The 24,000-nt window shown below is 43.9% G+C and overlaps 1 protein-coding gene across 1 annotated transcript in view; it reads right to left on the bottom strand.

The window, feature by feature from the left end:
* Nucleotides 1–16,883, bottom strand: part of LOC310780299 (protein NDRG2) — a 50,901-nt gene extending 34,018 nt beyond the window's left edge. Inside the window, exon 1 of the mRNA XM_083640872.1 lies at nt 16,761–16,883. The gene's annotated coding sequence lies outside the window, so the exon portion shown is untranslated. The remainder of the gene's footprint in view (nt 1–16,760) is intronic.
* Between the last annotated feature and the right edge of the window lie 7,117 nt (nt 16,884–24,000).

Raw genomic sequence — 24,000 nt, 5'->3', positions numbered from 1 at the left:
AAGTCGATATGAAAACGCATGACTCAAACAATCATTTTTCTCTCCCTGTTCTCTCCGTTAATGAAATTCAAATAGTTTCTCCCTCAGTGATTTTCATCCCTCAACAGCTCATCACATGGCGGCCAGTGGAGAGCCTTTCAGTCTGCTCACTCAATATCAATCCATAATGACCCTGACTCATTATGCAGATGCACACAGAGACGGTGCTTCATCTTGTCCGGGTCAAAGGTCAATCTGTGAACACCTGAATGTAGCTCAGACAGCTACAGGGGTTCAGTCAATGATTTCAATTCAGGTCATCATGGGTGGACAGACAACCACATGATCACAAACACACACACACAATCACACACACACAATCGCACACACGCGCACACACACACACACACACACACACACACAAACACACGCGTATGCGCGCGCGCACACACACACACACACACACACACACACACACACACACACTAATTGACCTTCAAGCTAGGGTAAATTGATATGTGGGAGCTGATAGAGTAATGGCCAACTGATGGCTAGCTGATAGCACTACCTGCTGCTGCAGCTAAACATCGAATGTTCGCTTTTCTTATTTAATCTGACATTTTTGATGTATTTCCATGTATAATGTTGCCGTTATTGTTTCCATGTTTTTAGAGGATGAAGCTAACAGGGACATTGAGAAACACCTTGGCTGTACTTTATTATTTTTACCTTATTTACCCAGGGAGGTTTGTCCAGCACATAGACTCTTTATCAGCGACGTGCTGTATTTATATAGCTGGCCAGATTCAGAGCTGCCCACAGCAACCACAGACTTCCACTTTTAGCAACTGACCATGTCCACTGCAGCAGCTAGGGATTAAGTGCTTTGCTCAAGGGCTCCTTGTCGGGATTTGGTAGGGGGAAAAGGCAGAGTTTTTCACTTGCTTTCCCTGCCAAGACTTCTAGTGAAACCAGGGATTTGAACCGGCAACCTTTTGTCACAAGGCTCTTTCTAAAGCCGTTAGCCTCTAACTCTACTGCTGCATCAAAGTGCTGTAAGCATCTGAACCATCTGTGAGTCACATAGCTCCATGGACTGAGCATGACTAATTATGAATGAGTCACATAAAGATGGCCGCCTGCATTACTCACTCATCACATGACTAATTATGAATGAGTCACATAAAGATGGCCGCCTGCATTACTCACTCATCACATGACTAATTATGAATGAGTCACATAAAGATGGCCGCCTGCATTACTCACTCATCACATGACTAATTATGAATGAGTCACATAAAGATGGCCGCCTGCATTACTCACTCCTCACATGACTAATTATGAATGAGTCACATAAAGATGGCCGCCTGCATTACTCACTCATCACATGACTAATTATGAATGAGTCACATAAAGATGGCCACCTGCATTACTCACTCATCACATGACTAATTATGAATGAGTCACATAAAGATGGCCGCCTGCATTACTCACTCATCACATGACTAATTATGAATGAGTCACATAAAGATGGCCGCCTGCATTACTCACTCATCACATGACTAATTATGAATGAGTCACATAAAGATGGCCGCCTGCATTACTCACTCATCACATGACTAATTATGAATGAGTCACATAAAGATGGCCGCCTGCATTACTCACTCATCACATGACTAATTATGAATGAGTCACATAAAGATGGCCGCCTGCATTACTCACTCATCACATGACTAATTATGAATGAGTCACATAAAGATGGCCGCCTGCATTACTCACTCATCACTGACCCGTCTCACAGCTGTGATGACATTTTATTACAACATACATGAAACTTTATTCTCTCATTCTGAGTGAAATCATTCTGACGGAAGATTGCCACAGAAGTGTTTCCATAACGATGACATTGAGATGTGCGTTTACATGCTCCACAGTATGTATTATGCAATCAGAATAAAGGTTTCTGACGCGCACAAATCACCGACTCCAGTTGCACTCTAACATCGACTTACATTTTTTAAAAGATGCGTCTGCGTCAGTTCTTTCTTTAGTGCTGTTCTTCGTGATGACGCGGCCGTTTCATCAGAATATACGACTCCATGAGTGTCAGAAAAACACCTTTTATTTTGCCCCCGCATTGATTGGGTCTATTTGTAATTGTCACCGCTGTAAACCAAAGTGGCCCGGAGGCGGAGTCACACCTCGATATAAAAACGGCCCGGAGGCGGAGTCACACCTCGATATAAAAACGGCCCGGAGGCGGAGTCACACCTCGATATAAAAACGGCACGGAGGCGGAGTCAGACCTCGATATAAAAACGGCACGGAGGCGGAGTCAGACCTCGATATAAAAACGGGCTGCGACCCCTACATCAAGACAAAACGCCCCCCAGGCTAAATAACAAGCACATCGATTCAGATTCTCTGAATTTAAAAAAACGGCTAACGTAATTGATCTTACTTACGTTAACTGTGCGAGCATGTGCAGGAAGAGGCGAGATAAACAAACGTGATCCGATTCAGTGTTTACATGACAACATAATATTGTCTCCATCGACCGGTTATGAAAGGGTTGTACCACCCATCTCAAACAGAATGACATTTCATTGACATTTTTATTCTGACCGGGCTGCTGTTCTGATTCAAATGCTCCATGTGGTCCAGTGGTCATAGGGACAGTTCGTCAATAAAAGCATAGGCGAGGAGCAAGGCGGGCATCATGCACGTGACAAAATTAGGCAAAGCACACAAACTGCTCGACTTGCACTATAAGCTGAAATATAAAATTAGGATCAAAGCCTTTCACACTTTTGGATTAAACAAGATCCCGTTGCGTATAGGCTGAGGATCAGCATTTTATGGTTAAAACATCTTCACATGCAGCGTTTTGGTGACTGGTGAATGCGTGGATTATTCATTAGGCTATTATTACAGTATTAGATTCATCATCATCATCATCATCATCATCATCATCATCATCATTATTATTATTATTATCCTATTATCATTTTTTTGCATGATTGCCGTCAGACAATTTAACGTTATAGGCGACCATAAGTTGCATGGCATTCACTGCACGCACACACACACACACACACACACGCACATACACACACACACACACACACACACACACACACACACACACACACACGACACGAGGGAGACGAGATGAGAGCAGGATCATGCAGTTCTGCGTGAACGATTAGATTAATGATCGATACTCACATTTCTCAAACAAATTATTATATGAACCATGTCGGTTATAGTGTAAAAACATATTCAGAAAAAGCTTAGACAATTTTCAGGACGATCAGCTGTTACTGGGAAACTTTTTGGATGATTTAACATTGGCTGTAAGGTAGGGATGTTCATTTTGAAAATTTTCCAAAATCGATAATCGGTGAAAATTAACGATCAATTATCGATCATCGATTTTATTAATACTTAGAAAATTTTCAATATTTTCAATTTTCAATTTTTTTTTTTTTTTTTTACAAAATGAATGCCTATGGCAGAAAATACGAAAGACAACGTGTTCTCCTCAATGAACTCTTTATTCCAATGTGTCTCCTCTCCAACACTGCTGTCCCCGGCGCATGCCGGTGTGAATTTCCCATGTTTAAAACAGTTTTGTTGGCACAAAGGCCCGTGCCCAGCCAGAAAACTAGAGACTATATGAAGCTCCACCTCACGTTAGTCGGCTGTGCAATGGAGTGGGGCGAGGAGTAACGAATTCCACCCAAACCTAGTCCAAATTTTTTTTTTTTTTTTTTTTTTTTTTTAATAATTAAAAAATCGATCCAAATGCCACAGGATCGATTCCAATCCTTAACGATCGATTATCGATTTTCGATAATTGATGAACATCCCTACTGTAAGGTAACTTAACTGTTGCACGCTGCGCTGTGCAGCAGGCATGGGGAGGAAGGACAAGAGGAGACGAGAAGATAATTTCGCTTTGATGTGCGCGAATGATTAGATGATGCACGCTGGAACGTTAAGCAACGTGTGTACACCTCGCCCATGAGACAACGTGTGTACACCTCGCCCATGAGACAACGTGTGTACACCTCGCCCATGAGAGAAGGACCGGCAAATTACTTGACACGTTTCACAATTGAGTCGCTCTGCCAGCATACCGGTCCTGTCACTACCGAGGAGCTAGTAAAAGATCAGCGATCGCGGGGGCGCGCTTGTGCCGGAAAACAATTTTCACACATGAAGGCATAGACCACTTTCTGGTCATTTCCCGATATAAAGCGCATGTGTGAAAACGGCTTTAGTGTCACAAACTGAGTCATGTGGACCATGTTACAGCCTGTTGACAGCAAACACAGTCAAATATATGCAGACTAGGGGTGGGGGAAAAAATCGATTCACCTAAGTATCGCGATTTTTAATGTCACCATTTTTTGGATCGATCTTTTATTCCAGAATCGATAATCGCAAATTAAAAAAATAAAATAAAAATAAAAATATATATATTTTTTTTTTTGGGTGCTTGCAGTCAGGCCACTCACTGGACAGCAGGCCAGGCGCCGCCTACTGGTTTACTAGTGGTTTTATTACTTTATTAGTTAGTCTGAAGTAATAATTACACTTCAGGGTTAAAGTGGGTGCATCTCATTGTAAAATTGGACTTCAAACGGCCCAAATCTGGCTTCAAACGGCCCAAATTTCACGCGCGTTGGCCCATATCGGCCTGGCCTGCTTGGTATCTAATGCCCGGCCTGAATTATGATCCCAGTCCGCCCCTGTTTTTAACTATATCGCCCAGCCCTACTCATGATATATAATATACAGTCTCTAGTGTATGATTCAACTTTTCCCATGTTCTAATCTAGTGTAAAAAAGCAAACAAACTGAAAAAAGAAAAGAAAAAAATAAACAAAAATCGCAATAAATCGTAATATCGAATCGCAATAATCGTAGAATCGCAATACTTAAGAATCGCAATATAAATCGAATCGGCACCCAAGAATCGTGATAGTATCGAATCGGGAGATAAGTGAATCGCCACAGCCCTAATGCAGACGTACAAAATATTTGCATTGGACTTGCCAGCATGAGTGCTTTCATGTGATGTGATGTGATGTGATGTGATGTGATCTGGTGTGATCTGATGTGATGTGAAGTGATCTGATGTGATCTGATGTGATCTGATCTGATGTGACGTGATCTGATGTGATGTAACCGCTGTGCTGCATACTTGCACTAAGTCAAATTCCTTGTTTGTAATCTGATTACCTGTGGCTATTAAAGCGAATCTTGAATCTTGAATGTGACACACCTGGCGGCCATTGGTCATCATTTCTGGGCAACGACTGAGAAAAGCTTCTAATCATGTATAAACCATCTAAAAAAAACATTCTGTCCTTTCTGAGCAATTTACACTGCCTCTGATTGGCTTACCTTGATATTTTACCCTAACCTTAACCAATCATCACTCCTCATGCCTAAACCCAACACCCTCATGCGTAAACCTAAACAAAACACCAGTACCCATAAACCTAAGGCGGGACTTGGCACAAATAGGGTGGGGTGAGATAACGCGTTGTAAAGTAAGCACATCCGATTTGCACATTAGCTACATATCCACTAGAAGCTAGCATTAGTGGCTAGTAGTTGCAGCTTAACATTAGCATTGGTTGCTTTGTTAAATTAGCCTGTTGGCTCTTAGCTAGCAATCAAGGCAAAGACCCTCTGTTTAGGCTACAACTCCCAGTGTTTGGAGCACAGATGAAGGCTAAAGACTCCACAGTCTCCCTGTGTAAATAAACACTAACCTCAAATGGGAAACAGCCATTATTTCCAATGGTCCACCAGACCTCCATGATGGCGTTAGTGTTGGTGTTGCTAAGAGATTTGTGACGGAGCTGCAAGCCTCTATATAAACACACCGTGCGTGGAGTGGATAGCTACCAGCAGGGGGCAGGAGCTTCTCCCTGGTAACATGTATTTTTCTGTTTATTTACCCCCCCGCACTCCGGCCACGCTCCTCTCCACGGGCATCTACTGACAGCCATTCCACATGATGTAACTGTGCACTCTGGAATGCACAGTTGGTGTAGCCAAACGTTCTAGAGCCAAACATTCTCCGCACCCAAGATTCTAGAACACCCCCTCGCCAACACACACACACACACACACACACCTCCTTGTACACAAATAGGCCTAGGCAACCCCCCCCCCCACCACCACCATGACATTTTACCATACAAAACGATGTGACATTCTCACAGCGTAGATGTGATGCCTCCGTTAGAAATATGAATGGGTTGTGGTCTATAAATAGGGTGTTGTGAAGGGGCTGTGTGGACGCGTGGGAACAGACACAGGCCATTGTGCTGCCCTGGCCTATCTGTATCTGGCCTCTAGCCATCAGGCAGAGGACGAGCTAGGTAGCAGCTCCCCACACACACACACACACACAAACACGCACACACCGGCCCAGACGCTAACTTACATCTACCAAGACTCAGCTGTTGTCCTCTACACACCTACACACAGTCTAGAAGCTGTGCACTGCACACTGGCCTAGATGCTGAGGCTGAGACATCCAACTGTGCTGCTCACGTCCACCCACACAGTAGAACAATCCATATCTACTGGCCTGGATTCATACACACACTACACACACTGCTCTTCAGATGAAAACACTAAGTTGGAACCAAAACGTTTCTCACACGGCCAAAATGCTCATGTTGAGACTACACTTATACACCCACACACAGCTTCGAATAGTACACACTCTCTCACAGACACCAGCTGTTGTGCACTTCACTGGAAAATACAGGTTGTGTAAATGCATCTAGTGGGCACAATGGGTAAAGCAACATTGCGCACCTCCTGTGTATTTGAAACATGAATCCTTGTTGGGTAAAATAAATCTATTATTTTGCACTTACAAATAGTTACAATGACTTAGGCTGTGTCTGCCAATCAATCGTATAGCACTACTACTATTTACAATAGGTGTGCAACTTATCAGACATGTAGCAAAGAATTGCATGGAAAATGGAAGGGGTTAGCTGTTAGCATAGCATCTCTGTTTCTTTGTAGCTTTGGCTGCTGACCGCTGTCCATGGTGCTAAATCATGAGACCCGGGTTCAAACCCCGGCAGTGGTACAGACGTTCCTACAGACAGACACTAATTGTCCGTGTCTGCGGGTGGGAAGCTGGTGGGGTGTGAGTCCTGGCCGCTGCACTAGCGCCTCCTCTGGGCGGTTGGGGGCATCTGTTCGGGGGGATGAGAACTGTAGGGAATATCGTGATCATCCAACGCGCTACGCCCTGCCGGTGAAACTCCGCAGCTGGCGACTGCACGTGTATCGGAGGAGGCATGGTGCTAGTCTACAACTCTCCCCAGATCGGCAGAGGGGGTGGAGCAACGCCCGGGACAGCAGGGGGAGTTGGGTAGAAAATGGGAGAAAAATCTTTGTTGATAACTTTGTTCACAGCCAGGGGGCAGCACTTTATTTTGTCTAGGGTATGCTGTTTTAGTTCAAGAGAAGTATCACGGAAGCCTTCTTCATTCTCTTAAGGTATCTGTGCCAATTAAGTGTGCATGTAGCCAAAGAACCGATTACATAATTTTGTTCGTCAATAATCCCAGTAAATCAATTTGTATTTTAAAAATGTCAACAACATGGTGCTTTAATACTTTATACTGTACAAGACTTCAGGAAAAGTATATATTAAATATTAAAGGAACACTCCGGCAATTTTCAACCAGCTTTGTATCATTACAATAGGGCTGTGGCGATTCACTTATCTCCCGATTCGATACTATCACGATTCTTGGGTGCCGATTCGATTTATATTGCGATTCTTAAGTATTGCGATTCTACGATTATTGCGATTCGATATTACGATTTATTGCGATTTTTGTTTATTTTTTTCTTTTCTTTTTTCAGTTTGTTTGCTTTTTTACACTAGATTAGAACATGGGAAAAGTTGAATCATACACTAGAGACTGTATATTATATATCATGAGTAGGGCTGGGCGATATAGTTAAAAACAGGGGCGGACTGGGATCATAATTCAGGCCGGGCATTAGATACCAAGCAGGCCAGGCCGATATGGGCCAACGCGCGTGAAATTTGGGCCGTTTGAAGCCAGATTTGGGCCGTTTGAAGTCCAATTTTACAATGAGATGCACCCACTTTAACCCTGAAGTGTAATTATTACTTCAGACTAACTAATAAAGTAATAAAACCACTAGTAAACCAGTAGGCGGCGCCTAGCCTGCTGTTCAGTGAGTGGCCTGACTGCAAGCACCCAAAAAAAAAAAAAAAAAAAATTTTTTTTTTTTAATTTGCGATTATCGATTCTGGAATAAAAGATCGATCCAAAAAATCGTGACATTAAAAATCGCGATACTTAGGTGAATCGATTTTTTCTCCCACCCCTACATTACAACATCAGTAGTATATCAGAAAAGGTTTGATGACCTCACAAAAAATTGTCCAAGCAAACAGCATTAACGTTAGTCCATTTGGTGGAAACATTAAATACAGTAAAGCGCCCCCTACAGCACCATGTGTGCACTCAGGAAATGGAAATCAATCTTAACCTTTCTATGCACTCTACAGTACATCTTGACAACAGGACATACTCAAAACAAGAAACTGATTAGAACATATACGTCCCCAAGGTCATCACTAAAGTGCCATCTTATCTTATCTTATCTTATCTAGGGGGCACGGTGGCGCAGTCGGTAGCGCTGTCGCCTCACAGTCAGAAGGTCCTGAGGTCGATTCTCGCCTGGGACACTGTGGGCGCTGTGGTTGTGTTCCCCCCCATATCCTCAGTGCCTACTGCCCAGGTGGGGTATCTCGTCGTAAGGGCCTTTCTGTCTGTGTGGAGTTTGCATGTTCTCCCCGTGCTCCCCCAGGGGGTTCCTCCGTATATAACCCCCCCACTAAAAACATGCAGAAGATCAGATCGTCATCGTCATCCGACCAGTGACGACAACATCCGAAGTTGGTCCCCGGGCGCTGTACGAGAAAGCAACCACTGCTCCTGGCCTGTCCCCCGGAGGAAAGGACATGCCTGGATGGGTTAAATGCAGAGGACACTTTTCACCGGCCACCGTCAGCATGAGTGTGTTTGTGGCCGCATGCATGTATTGTGGTGTTCGTGTGACAATAAAAGACGGGCTTGTCCGTTACAAGTTTTTTTTTTTTTTTTTCTTACATTGAGAAGCCCTTTGATGTTTTAAGACCTGACAAGCTGTCCATCCATTTTCTTCATGGCCGCCACATATCATCATATATCAGCTTGTTGGCCTGGCTGCCATGTCAACACTTCTGAGCATCCCGGCTCTGAATAAAATGGAGATCATCAAACTGAGTAGTAAACAAAACACTGACAAGGAAATGACACCCACAGGCCAAAACATGAGCTCCATAACACTATCAGCACTGTAACGCTGTCAGCGCCATAACGCCGTTTACTGCAACGTAAGACTTCACCATAATCAGTGCCATGGTGCACTGTCACACAACACTGAGACGATCATATACAGCAAACAGCTGTCATGCACTTAGAGGGAGAAACTATTCCAGCACCTACACAGAAGGACAAAGACTAGTTATGAACAGCTGAAACAATGACAACCTGCCTGGTACCATGGGGCCTGAATCCATCTTGCCTGGTACCATGGGGCCTGGATCCACCTCCAAAACCATACTAGTCGACCCAATATAGCTGTACTGGCCTAGATTACAGACACATGCATTTAGCATTCCACACTATTCTCAGCCTCTACTATCTCATACCAGCTATCAGCCCTCACAGATCGTCATCTCCCCCAGGGTCAATACAGTATGCAGGATATCTGGCCAGAGAATCCAGCCCATTTTCATTCTGCGTCCGCCATACGACAATAAAACATAAAACAATTACCAAAAAATGACAAAAAACATGAACACATCAAAAGAAAATTTAAAAATGAACAAAGATATAGGATTTTTGTGCCAAATTCACCCTGAAAAAGCAAAACATAACCAAACACAATTTCTTTTATATATATCTGAACACAGTTTATAATTAGCACCTTATAATATATATTTTTTTTTGTGTGTGTGTGTGCTACAGTCTACTAAATTGGAACTAAAACAGCAACAGATATGACACCAAATGCCAAAAAACCTCCCAATATACCATTATTACAAAAACATTATTGGTGGAACAGTGTATAGTAGGCCTATAATGAACATAATGAAGGGATTTAATCCAAAATATTATATTTCCATTATAGAAGTATGTGGCTGTATGAAGTCTAGCATCCAACATCTCAAAACCACAACTGATTTGTATCCTCACAAACAGAACAGTTGTGTAAGTAGGTAGGCTAACTCTCATAAGTTATGTAACAGGTGTCAATTATTTCAAAAGGTCCATGTCTCATTTTGAATGAATGAATCCACTTTCACCAGTATCCTACTGTAGGTCAGAAATAACCTACCAGTTTCCCTTCACTTCCACACTATTATACAACAATCACAAGCTAGCAGGTCAAGCAACCGACCTCAGCCTGATGGAGGAGCAAACAGTGGGGGAGTAAATGTTAATATTGGTAGAGTCAACAGGCGAGGTGGCAGTTTGTCCACGCTCGAGTCACTTTACCACCACAAGTGTCAACGCATTTATGTGTCGGCAAAGTGCAGCCAAGTGTCAAATGCACCAGACGACGTGGTGAACAAGACAAATATTATATATGGCACTTAAAGGATGGCTTTACTTTGTATCATATATAGAGGTAAAATAAGCACATGGCCAGTGTTTTACCTTCTCTCTCTGTTTACCTCATGGAGACTTTGCTCCTGCTCCTGTCTGCAGAAACTCCGCCCCCACCGGCTACAAGTCATTAGGGCTCATTAAGGCTCTCCATGTGATTCTCCATGGATGTGTGCGTACTTCAAATATAAAAAGAAACAATAATAACAGCAGATTCTGCCTCTTCAGCACAACTTCCACAGCTTCGTTGTGACGCGTTACGCTTTGGCAGAGGAGGAAATGAAAGATGTCCGTGAGTAAAACACAGAGAGAAGGTAAACACTGTCCATGTGCTTATATTACCAAGATTATATATGATACAAAGTGGGTTGATTACCGGTAAAGCCATCCTTTAAGCACTCTCTGTATATCTGTTAGTCTAGGACAGTGGTTCCCAAACTGGGGTACGCATACCCCTAGGGGTACATGGAGGTAGTACAGGGGGTACTTGAGAGAAAGGGGAAAATGTAAGAATAAATCATGAAAATTAAATGTTAAAATAAATCTGCCCAGGAGGCACTAATTGCAACTCTTTGACTCCATTTCTTATTGTGTGATGTTCTATTCTTCAAAAGGTGGGTTATCATTCATTCACTGCATCATAATGATGTAGTTTTCTCTTGCAGTTTTCTAAGCAAAATGTTGTAGTCCGGTAAAGGGGGTACATGGATTCGGAAATCAGGGAAAGGGGGTACTGAAGAGAACTACTGGTCTAGGACAATCTTGCACAAACTTGTTACTTTTTAGTTGAAACACTAGCTTAGTCTTCTTGGAAAATAATGTTTAAAAATGTGTTTTTCAGGCCTGTAAAAGCAATGGAAAGTGTGATATAAATGTATATCATGTTTTGGAAAAATCTTTGAAATGCAAGACTGGTCAAATGTTTACAACAATGTCAAGCTTTGCTGCCTGGAAGATGTAGTTTCGTTTGAAAGAGTAACTCTATAATGAAAAGAATCTTTTCAGCAAATGAGTTTCAACGTTTCAACACAGACGCTGAGAAATATTGATGTTGGAAATTGGGATTTGTGATCAAATAGATGAAGTGTGAAATGTGTGAGTGAACTCTGCCTGGAGTCAGACACACAAGACACTATAACACAGACATTTAAGCAACACAGCAAATGAACTGCAGCCATGTCCACTGATGGAACAACAACAACAACAACAACAACAACAACAACAACAACAACAACAACAACAACAACAACAACAACAACTCTGTAATGAGGTGAAGTTGCTCAATAGCCTCCATGGCAAGAAGGTCAGTGGTGCAGAGACAGGACAACAAGTGGGTAACAAACATGGCCACTACTATCTCCTGCTGGCTATAAAGGCTTCCCTTACAGATATCTTCCTCGTCATAACTTCATTGTTTTTATCACTGGATGAAATCAGAGAGGAGACTGGCTGCACATTTTAATGATCCCAAAGCTGATCTCCTTGAGGTCTTTAGTCTGGCCAAACAGACAAACACTCAGGGATCTACCGTTACACACCAAAGAGTAACTGTTGTGTGAGAGCGAGGTTAGGTTTAGGTTAGGGAGGAGGGACATTAGGGGTTAGGGTTAGAGGTTAGGGGTTAGGGTTACGAGAGGGGACGACAAGGCTGTTGCATAGCACCGTAATTAACGAGTTGGGAGTGAGAATTGGTTGCTGGCGGGCACACACACACACACACACACACACACACACACACACACACACACACACAGTCAACGTCACCTCAACACTGAAATCATGTGCCAATCATGTGCCGAGCCTTCAAATCGTACTGCTTTTAAATCAAGTGGAATCATCTGCCCAGGAGGGGGAGATGATTTCACTTGATTTCAGTGCAGCTGGCTGCACTTGTGAATTTGATTGAAACAGTTGTTGTGACAATGTAATGTAATACCAGCAATCAGCCTATTTCCTCTGCACATTTTACCTCTTGTGGATGCGGTGATTCACCATTTTTTTAAACCGATTTTACTGACTGTTTTACACCGTCATTACAATGACTGTCTCAGTTACACCGTCATTACAATGACTGTCTCAGTTACACCGTCATTACAATGACTGTCTCAGTTACAGCCATATGAAATCCGTTCATTTGTTTTCCCAAAATCGGTTTGCTTTTTTCCAGAATTCAGTTTTTTCCATTTTAACTTTAATTGAGGGGTTAGGAGCCTCTTTAATTTACTTTAGGGGTTAGGAGGCTCTTTGACTTGTTTCTCAAGATGAAAACTAAGTTGTGAGGTGCAGTAAGGGTCCCATGCAAGGCCGACCCCCCACTCAAAACACCCCAATCGAAAACTGGATAATTTCTCTAGTCCTATTTCACAATTATGAAATAATTTAGGTTACTAAGATCATTAGATCTACTTCTGATCTTGATAATTCGGCCTACCTTTATCAATTTCAGCCAAATTATGGAAAATTCTGCAAATTCCATGTTATTACCAAATTCCATGATTCTGTCCGTTTTGCGGAAATCATGGCCCTATCTCAGTAGAGGCACAAGTGATCAACAACAGGATCAACAACAGGGGAACGGCTCGGTTGGAAACACAGATATAATGGTTAAGTTACTTACTAGCTTGAAAGTTCAGAACAGACAGTTTTGTTAACAGTTGTTTTGAAAAGCAGTGTTGATATTTTGAGGGTGGTGTTTTAGCTGCAGTGTGCAGGCTAATTGGCTAACGCTAAGCTAGCAGAGTGGGTGAGTGGGCGAGGTGAGCAGTATGAACTGTGAATGTAGCTGTACACTTATAAATATGAAACACATTTTGTGCTAAAAGCTGAATTCTGCAGTCCTTCAGCTTGGAGCAAAGAGCGTGGTTAAGCGTTGCGTTGTAGCCTGGTGGAGATCTGCACTCTCCTGAGTGCACTTCTCTACTTGATTTAATGGTTAATTGACTTATGTAGTGAAGATTATACTTAGGCTGAGGCCACACTGATCTGTCAGAAAATGGACAGAATTATAAAACGGATAGATGTATGTCTGTTGCACGTACAAGTTACAAGTAACCTAATTGTACAGCAGATGGCGATAAGCACCTTGAAGGTGTCAGCGACCCACCTATAAACTGAGAGAAGAAGAAAGCTGGCGTTAGCTAGCTGTTAGCTCTGTGTGCTACCTTACTAATGTGGCGATAAAACGCCACTAATGACCAGTCTGATGTAACAGTAGGCCAGTTCGAACCAGCTTTGATATCTGTTGGCTAGTTGTTGATATTTATAACGGCATTGTGGCTCTAAAATAGCATTTTTATCATTGCGTACAACTTTCATGGCGCGACTTCCATTCAGCAATTTCCGCTGTGAGAACGCCTCCTCGACTCTGATTGGCTAAACGGACGGTGACTATCTGACCAGAGGTTCATCCGATACGTCCATCCAGAAAAAGTTCAGCCCTCTTGAACTTTTCTGTCCATCAAAACATTTGCAGTTTGGCTGGAGACGTAGCTTCATCAGTGCTGCACGGACAGACGGACAGCTGTGTTGAGAATGAATGGAAGTGAAGAGAGAAATGAACGCAGACGGACAGACACCACGGGTCAGTGTGGCCCCGCCCCCTTATGTTTGGTCCATTCCAGAGATGCAGCTGAGGGTTTGGTTGATACACATTCATCAACATTTGATACAAAATACAGAAACATGTGGCTGCTTCCATCAAATACATTTCAAATATAGACGACTCCACTCTGAAAAACACGACTATTTTGAAAGCGAAAGCCTCAAGATGACTTTATTAGTAACCCAGAAGTGGTTTAACACCCAAAAAGCAAATAGAATCCTCTGTTTTAGGAGTCGTGTTTTTCAAAGTGTGGAGATCTTATTTTGCATTTTGGAAGAATAATCACAGAGTCAGTCCTCCTGACAACACAGCAGAAAGAACCAGCTGGAAACACACACGGGGCTACAGGCACTGAATACACTGTGTGTGTGTGTGTGTGTGTGTGTGTGTGTGTGTGTGTGTGTGTGTGTGTGTGTGTGTGTGTGTGTGTGTGTGTGTGTGTGTGTGTGTGTGTGTGTGTGTGTGTGTGTGTGTGAGAGAGAGAGATAGTCTTATCAGCAGGGGGTCCACTTCACTCAAAGAGCAGTGAAGCCATGAGTCTCCAAATGCAGTATGACTCACAGAATCTGCGCGGGCACGCACGTGCGCACACACACACACACACACACACACACACACACACACACACACACACACACACACACACACACACACACATAAACACACACAGCTTGCAGCATAGTGCTGAGAACCTGTGTGTGTGTCCTTGCTTTGGCACGACACTGAAGCAAAACCAGATTCCTCTCCTCTCACGCGCTATATGATATAAACACACATAAACACACACACACACACATAAACACACACACACACACACATAAACACACTGCTATCCTCTCCTCTCACGCGCTATACGATATTCCATAAGGGAGAGTGGAGACGCTTATGAAACGCTGATCTCTCCAAGGCAAATGCTCTATTACCATGTTATTGTATTTCTCTCCAGGCTTGGTCAGTTCAGTCTGGGAATATTTTATCGATATGATATCAATATCTGATATATGATATATGATATATCAATATCGTGACATGAGACTATGAGACGATATCATCTTTTTACGTGTCGTCTTTTCCTGCTTTTAAAGGCTGCATTACAGTAAAGTGATGTCATTCTCTGAACTTACCAGACTGTTTCTATATTTGTCTTTATCCACTTAATGTTAGTCATTATATCACATTATGATTATTTATTAAAATAAAACTCATTGTGTAAATAGTTTGTGAAAGCACCTGATACTGATAGTCATCCCTACAATACTGTTACAAGTTGCAGTATTGATATTGAGGTATAGGCTCTGGGTATTAAGGTATTGTGATATTTGATATTGTCCATATCGCCCAGCCCTATCACAGCCAGCGGCCGGGTCCACACAAGGGACACACCTACATTTGACTTTGACATTGAAACACACACACACACACACACACACACACACACACACAGATGCGGTAACAGCCTCGACCCCCGTCCAGCAAACACACACACACACACACACACACACACACACACTGACGGCTAACAGCCTCGACCCCCCTCCAGCAAACACACACACACACACACACACACACAGACACACACACACACGCGCGCGCACACACACACACACACACCAGACACATCCCTCCAGGACACCCAACCCCCCTCTCTGCCCTCTGACACCCACCCAACCAAACCACCCACCCACACCGGAGCACAAACACCACCTTTTTGGCACCAAAAATAAAATAAAATAAAATAAAACATAAAATCATATTTAACCATTACAACCCAATAGGGAGTGTTGCTTTTGAACGTCACAAAGGAAAGAACACTAATGCACAGACAAGAGGGGGAGGGGAGGGGGGGGGGGGGGGTCAGGTTCATGTATGATGTATGATCCAAGTTCATGCGACATGTCAATATTGCCCTGTTGTATATTCTGTCGCTATCAGGTGTGATCTATGCCATGCAGCTGTCATGCACAAGCTGCTTCTTACAGAGAAAAACAGCGCACACAACAACACTATACAGGAACAAAGAGCACATGTGCGCGTAAACACGCACTCCCTCCCTACGCGCACATGCACAGATCACTGCGTTTTTAGTCTGCGATTTTCTGCAAACAAGCGTTGACTTTTAAGATCCCTGATGTCTTGCAGAGTTGGGGGAGATTTTGGGGGGAGCTGATAGCCTCCATACATGCAGGACCGAGGCGAGCAGCGTGCCCGTGGGTTCGATCAGACATGTAAACACGGGGAGGCTTGCATCCTCAAACATCTCCCAGCCTCTCCCGAGCGAAGGCACCGTTTTTTCGGTCTCGTTTTGCTGCCTTGCACGACTGCTCCCCCGTCCTGACTGAACAATGAAATCTCACAGGCTACTCCCCCGACTTGCTCCAGCATACTTCTTAACCGCATGATGCATCAAAAACAACAATATAGTCTCTACTCACCCTTTCAAAGTGGAAAAATCTTCAGACAAAACCAGGACTTCTAAATAAAAAAAAACAATGATCAATTGTTGAGTCCACTTGCGGTTCTCTCTCCAGCCTGTCTCTACTCTCCAGTCTTCCCGCTAATCTCCTCTCTGCTGTTTCACTTTTCTTCCAGCGTCTTTATTTTCCGTTGTGCGCCCTTTCGCTTCCTCTGAGTTTCCAACGTTTTTTTTCTCTCCAGCAGGAGGAGGACAATATTCTGCACACACAAGACAGAAAAAAATATATAGAGCGCTCAATCAAACGACGAGAAGGACCATTTAGTTTTTAGGGGTGGCAAAAGTTGCCTGTCAAGAAATCATCGATATTAGGAGCATAATATGCAAGTTCAATAAAGATAATCCGAAATGTAATTATTAGACGCAGACACGGGACAGCTCTGGTTATAGGAGCAGACTAAATCCTGAGCTATATGATTAGGTAAAACGGGGTGCACCCCCCTGCGTCGTGTTGGTACGGTCCTCTCGTTGTTGCGCTTGTGGAACGCCGCGCACGGAGCATTCCAAGGTTCTGGTTACAGCTACGAGGATGATGGCACCGCGCCGCTGCCAGCAGGGGAGTAAACACACCTCTGAGTTCAAACCCACACAGGCATCAGAGGAGGGTTTGGGCAGCATCCCAAGGGGGGGTTTCCTGTCCCTGTCCTGAAAGTGCGCCTCCAAGTACATCTGGATCTGCAGGACCTCCAAGTACATCTGGATCTGCAGGACCTCCAAGTACATCTGGATCTGCAGGACCTCCAAGTACATCTGGATCTGCAGGACCTCCAAGTACATCTGGATCTGCAGGACCTCCGGGGGCTATTTAAGGGTTTCCAAGAGGGGTGCCGCCAGGCTGTTATGCGCCATACAATTCATATGGAAGAAACAAACAAACAGAAAACAGAGACAGGACAAATGTAGTTCTCAACGTAAGTTCAAGCAGGAAGACTATAATATCTTTTACACTTCCTTAATTCACTTTATATCTCCACTCTTCAATCTACTCACAAGATCATAATAAGCTATCAATTTCCAGGTTTCAATGATCAATCAGCTGGTTGCCGCCCAGTCTTTGTTAACCAATTGCATAGTGTCACATCACTGCTCTCATCACCTCTCACCCCACACACCTCCAGTGTAAGCCTATCACATTGCTCCTCAACCCAGTCGTAAGCCAATTGCTTGGAGACGGGTTCCTTAAATATGCTTGTTTCTGTCTCATTCAGCCTCTCAATCACCGCTGCTGTCAGGCTCGCACCCTCCTCCTCCCCTTCTCCTCCCGGTCATCGCAGACCTATCCCATTCTTCAGTCGGAAGAGTCTCATCATGAGTCTCAGAAGGAGATCACCAGCACCACCAGTATCTAGACACTGCTTGGGGATATATCTGGATGCTGATCTGGGCTGGTGCAGCTCTCTCAAGATCTCCCTGCGGTGTCTAACCGCCAAAGACTAATAACAATACTTTATTCTCAACATTCTTTCTGTAGTAAATTATTCACTTTATTGTAATAAATATCACTTTATTCATCCTTTGGTCTCTAGTCTCTCCTGATTGAACTACGGAAAATGCTAAATAGCCTAATGATAAGAAAAGACAGAAGAAGAAAATGTTTATTTTTAATGAGTCATGAAACATAGAAACAATATGGATTTACATAGTTAGCAGCAGACATGCCTACTTAAAGATGGATTAATAGATGTGGAAAAAGTATGCTGTAGCCGATAGGGTTATTATACAAATATACAAACAGGTGTGTGCTAGCTGCTACATTATAAACATAATTGCTCCACAAATAAATATGTATTAATATATAAACATGAAATGGGACAAGTGTAACAGAGAGTGTGCATAAATTATGTCCAAAGGGAAACAGGCGACAACAACAAAAAGTAGGCTATCTCCTATCTTATCCAATCTTTGGCAAAGCTCACAGGTTTTGTTCCACCTGTTGATCATATTACTATATATATATATATATATATATATATATATATATATATATATATATATATATATATATATATATATATATATATATATATATATATATATATATATATATATATATCATATTACTCCGAGTTACTAAGGAACTAGCGCGCTTGGATCATCATTCTGTTTTGCGTAGAGAGCAAAACCTCCAGCAGAAGCAGAGGCAAAACAGATAAAGGCCAGCCAGCAGCTGCAGTAGCCTACCTGTCCACCGGGATGACACATTACAGAGTGCAGGTATTGGCACTGATGCAAATATGAAAACAAAGGCGATCTGTTGAAAAAGTCAACCTGAGATGCAGCCTGCAGTATCTCTGAACTATAGAAGATCAAGTTGTGTATTGTGTGTTATTAGCATCAGTATTATCATTTTGTCAACCAACGACTTCACGACTTACTTATAATATCCTTATGATCCTGCATTATTTCCAGGAATCATTTTGCATGAGTACTGTAGGTATTAACTCTCGTTTTGACTTTGGGTTCTGATGCTGCACATTCATCCATTTCATATCAATCACATATTTGTCCATGTGGTCCAATCATCACAGTGAAAGTGATGGGATTTAATCATCACCGTGAAAGTGATGGGATTTAATCTCATGATTTCTTACCAGCAGAGTTGAACTTTGGGCAGAAGAAGAGAGAGAGAGAGAGAGAGAGAGAGCCACAGCTGACTGCTGTCCTGTCACACTTCCATGACCTATTGCACTGCCCCCCCCCTCTCTCTCCCTCTCTCTCCTCTCTCTCCCTCCCTCTCTCTCTCCTCTCTGTCTCCCTCTCTCTCCCTCCCTCTCTCCCTCTCTCTTCTCTCTCTCCCTCCCTCTCTCTCATCTCTCTCTCTCTCTCTCTCTCTGTCTCCTGTCTCTCTCCCTCTCTCTCCCTCTCTCTCTCCCTCTCTCTCTCTCTGTCTCCTGTCTCTCTCTCTCTCTCTCCCTCTCCCTCTCTCTCCTCTCTCTCCCTCCCTCTCTCTCTCCTCTCTGTCTCCCTCTCTCTCCCTTCCTCTCTCCCTCTCTCTTCTCTCTCTCCCTCCCTCTCTCTCATCTCTCCCTCTCTCTCTCTCTCTCTCTCTCTCTCTCTCTGTCTCCTGTCTCTCTCCCCCCTCTCTCTCTCTCTCTCTCTCCCTCTCTCTCCCTCTCTCTCTCCCTCTCTCTCTCTGTCTCCTGTCTCTCGCTCTCCCTCTCTCTCTCCCTCTCTCTCTCTCTCTCTCTCTCTCTCCCTCTCTCTCTCTCTCTCCTCTCTCTCTCTCTCTCTCTCTCTCTCTCCCTCTCTCTCTCTCTCTCTCTCTCTCTCCCTCTCTCTCTCTCTCTCTCTCTCTCTCTCTGCACTTTGGGAAGTGATAATTGTCCTTCCTGGTTGCTGAGAGAAACATGTATCACAGCTGTTTGGACTTTGGCAGATTGTGCTCTCTCAGCTCAGCTGCTACAGCAAATGTCCAGGATGTTTGGAGAAACTTCTTCTAAAGACATGATCGTCCTCGGCTACAGATACAGTCAGGAGTGAAGAGTGAAATGCCAGTTGTTACATTTTGCTTTGGGTCCAGCAAAGATCTCAGCAGAAGAAGAAGTTAGAAGGCTCTTTGGACTTGATGAATACTAGTTTTGTCAGGCCAAATTGAAAGTTACAGTTTATACAACACAACATGTGGAAGAGTTAGCGTTATGGTGCCTTAACAACGTTTTATGTTCTGTTGTAGAGAATGATCAGATTTGTGGACTCATTCGGAGCTAAATTTGGCTTTTATATTAATTTATTATTCCTATAGTTGTAGGCTGACTTCTCCTCAGCCTTCAACAAGATGCAGCCTCACATCTTGATTGAGCGTCTTGCCTCTCATTTTAATTTGCCCGATCAGCTTTTATTGTTACTTTTGGACTTTTTAACTAACAGAATCCAGCAGGTTTTAGTGAATGGACACATGTCCAATTTATTGTTTTCAAGTACTGGCTCGCCCCAGGGTTGTGTTCTTTCTGCCCTGCTTTTTATTTTGTTCACAGACCTCTGCAGGTCCTTCCAGGAGGGCAGTCTCCTTGTGAAGTACTCTGATGACACTGCCCTACTGTCTCTTCTTGAGGGATCAGAGTCTGATCATGGAGATGCCCTTCCTGCCTTTGTCAAATGGTGCGATGACAACTTCCTTGATCTTAATGTGGCCAAGACCAAGGAGTTAATTATTGATTTTAGGAAGAACTGTGACAAACCAAAAGCTAGCATCATACATGGTGTGGATGTTGAAATCGTAGAGACATACAAATATCTAGGAACAGTGTTCGACTCTCAACTCAAGTTTGAGGCGAACACAGAGTCTATTGTCAAGCGTGGTCAGCAAAGAATCCACTTAATGCGGAAGCTCAGTTCCTTTAATGTCTGTGACACCATTCTTTGTAATTTTTATCAATCTTTTATTGAAAGTCTTTTAACTTTTTCATTTATTTGCTGGTTCAACGTGTTGTCTGTGAAGGACAGGAATAGCCTAAACGCTATAGTCAAGGTCTGCTCCAGGATTATTGGAGTCCAGCAGAATAACCTGTGCTCCATCTGGGAGAAACGTGTGGTACAGAAGGCAAAAAAGATCATAAGACAATCTAGCCACATTTTGTCCAGTGAATTTGCTCTGATGCCCTCAGGCCGGCGCTACTATGCGCCCCCTAGGAGAACGAACAGGTACTCCAAGTCTTTCTTTCCTTCAGCTGTCAGGCTGTTAAACACAGACAGTAGTCATTTTAAGTGAATGCCTTCACTCATACAGTATGAGCGCACAACAGGCTGTACGTATCCTGTCTGTGACGAACAGGTTAGGCTTGCTCATACATATATATATATATTTTTATTTTTTATACATGTTCTCATGTCTTTACATATAGAAATATATGTATACTTTTTATTTCTTGTTCATGTTTATATGAGTCTGATCTGTTATCTCTGACATTATTTGTTTGTTTATTTGTTTGTTTATGTCATGTCATGCTCTTACGTTACGTCCTGTCATATCTGAAGTTTGTAGCTCACTGTGAGCTTTGAAGGTATTGGGTAGGCTGTGAAACTGAATTGCCCTTCTGGGATTAATAAAAGTTGTCTGAAGTCTGAAGTCTGAAGTCTGAAGTTAATTAAGATGAACATTACCTGCAATTACCGCTTATCACCACAGGTGTCACCAAAGAGAATGGAACTGAAATATTTGAGATGATACCTTTAATGACAATGTTTTATTACATTTTTCTGCTTTTTGGAAATCTCCCACTGTCTTTCACTCTCTGCTGCCATCTCTCTCTCTCTCTCCCTCTCTCTCTCTCACACACACACACACACACACACACACACACACACACACACACACACTGCTCTATTCCTCTCTTGGCTCAGGATGCAGCTGTTGCGAATATCTTTCTCCGTCCATTCTGAACTGTGCATGTGCTTCCCATTGCAGTGGCATTTCCGAAATGTCCAAATCCATTTAGAGGTGAAGGATCCACTCTGTTACAGAATGAGGTCATTAGGGTGCGACTAAAAGGGCAAAATGGTTAATTAGTGGCCCAAAAGAGTCAACACAGGCACCATGGAGAGCTCCATTCTTTAGCTACTGATGGCGCTCACCTGAGGAGAGGAGCACAGCTGGGCCGCTCACCTGAGGAGAGGAGCACAGCTGGGCCACTCACCTGAGGAGAGGAGAACAGCTGGGCCACTCACCTGAGGAGAGGAGCACAGCTGGGCCGCTCACCTGAGGAGAGGAGATCAGCTGGGCTGCTCACCTGAGGAGAGGAGCACAGCTGGGCTGCTCACCTGAGGAGAGGAGCACAGCTGGGCCACTCACCTGAGGAGAGGAGAACAGCTGGGCCACTCACCTGAGGAGAGGAGCACAGCTGGGCCACTCACCTGAGGAGAGGAGAACAGCTGGGCCACTCACCTGAGGAGAGGAGCACAGCTGGGCCACTCACCTGAGGAGAGGAGCACAGCTGGGCCACTCACCTGAGGAGAGGAGCACAGCTGGGCCACTCACCTGAGGAGAGGAGAACAGCTGGGCCACTCACCTGAGGAGAGGAGAACAGCTGGGCCACTCACCTGAGGAGAGGAGAACAGCTGGGCCAAGTTGCAATCAGCCAGGCAAGCGCACATATGAGAGAGGAGCGGCTGCATGCCAACACTGTGAACGAGGCACCTTTTAAAGTGTCTGCTATCAGAGTACATCTCATTTTGGAATGAAAGCCTTCATCGTCTTCTTCATAATGTTTTCTTCACATGATCATTGTGAATTCAAAGTCAGCATCCTTGTTCCACACCACAATCAGCAGAACCCATGGGCCTAAGGGTGACAATCGCCTTCATCATCATCATCATCATCACCTTCATCATCTTCTTCTTCTTCTGCTGATCCACTCTTTGTCCTTGGTAGCTGCTCTGTGCACAGTGATGCTCTTCATGGCACACACATGCAGATGTTGCAGATGTTGTAGATGTTGTGTGCACAGCGATGCTCTTCTCAGCTGCTCGCTTGCAGCAGGATTCATTGTAGATGCAAAGTTGAAAGATTGAACATTTCCAGTGTTTTCAAATCATTGATATTTATTCAGAGCGAGGCACAGTGCAGCAAACACCACTGCTTTTAATCCAATGGATTTTCAGTCGAGCGTTAGCATCACTCCTCACACCTTAAATTCAGCAGCACCTCCTCCTGCCCTCTGACCTCCATTCCAGGCTGCTCCTCTCTGAGAGTTTTGTTGAGCGACTGTTGCTTTGTCTTCCTGTTGCTCTTGTGATACACACTCATCTCCTCTCGCTGAGTGTGAGGCAGCCTGGGTGAAGTGCAGCTCCACGGTGGTCCTGAGTGTGAGGCAGCCTGGATGAAGTGCAGCTCCACGGTGGTCCTGAGTGTGAGGCAGCCTGGGTGAAGTGCAGCTCCACGGTGGTCCTGAGTGTGAGGCAGCCTGGGTGAAGTGTAGCTCCACGGTGGTCCTGAGTGTGAGGCAGCCTGGGTGAAGTGCAGCTCCACGGTGGTCCTGAGTGTGAGGCAGCCTGGGTGAAGTGCAGCTCCACGGTGGTCCTGATCCACTGAAGCATCGGCCCTTTTAATCACTGCAGTTGACCCCGTGACCCCCCCTCTGCTCTCTGACACCCCCTCCCTGCACACACTAATACACACCCAGCATGCACACGCACACACACACACACACATGTGCTCATAAGTATGCACAAACCCCCCCACACACACACGCATCTCATTCACC

The sequence above is a fragment of the Poromitra crassiceps genome (genome assembly GCF_964638095.1).
Source record: "Poromitra crassiceps genome assembly, chromosome: 7".
Classification (NCBI taxonomy): domain Eukaryota; kingdom Metazoa; phylum Chordata; class Actinopteri; order Beryciformes; family Melamphaidae; genus Poromitra; species Poromitra crassiceps.
This window is presented reverse-complemented; position numbering and strand designations above follow the sequence as displayed.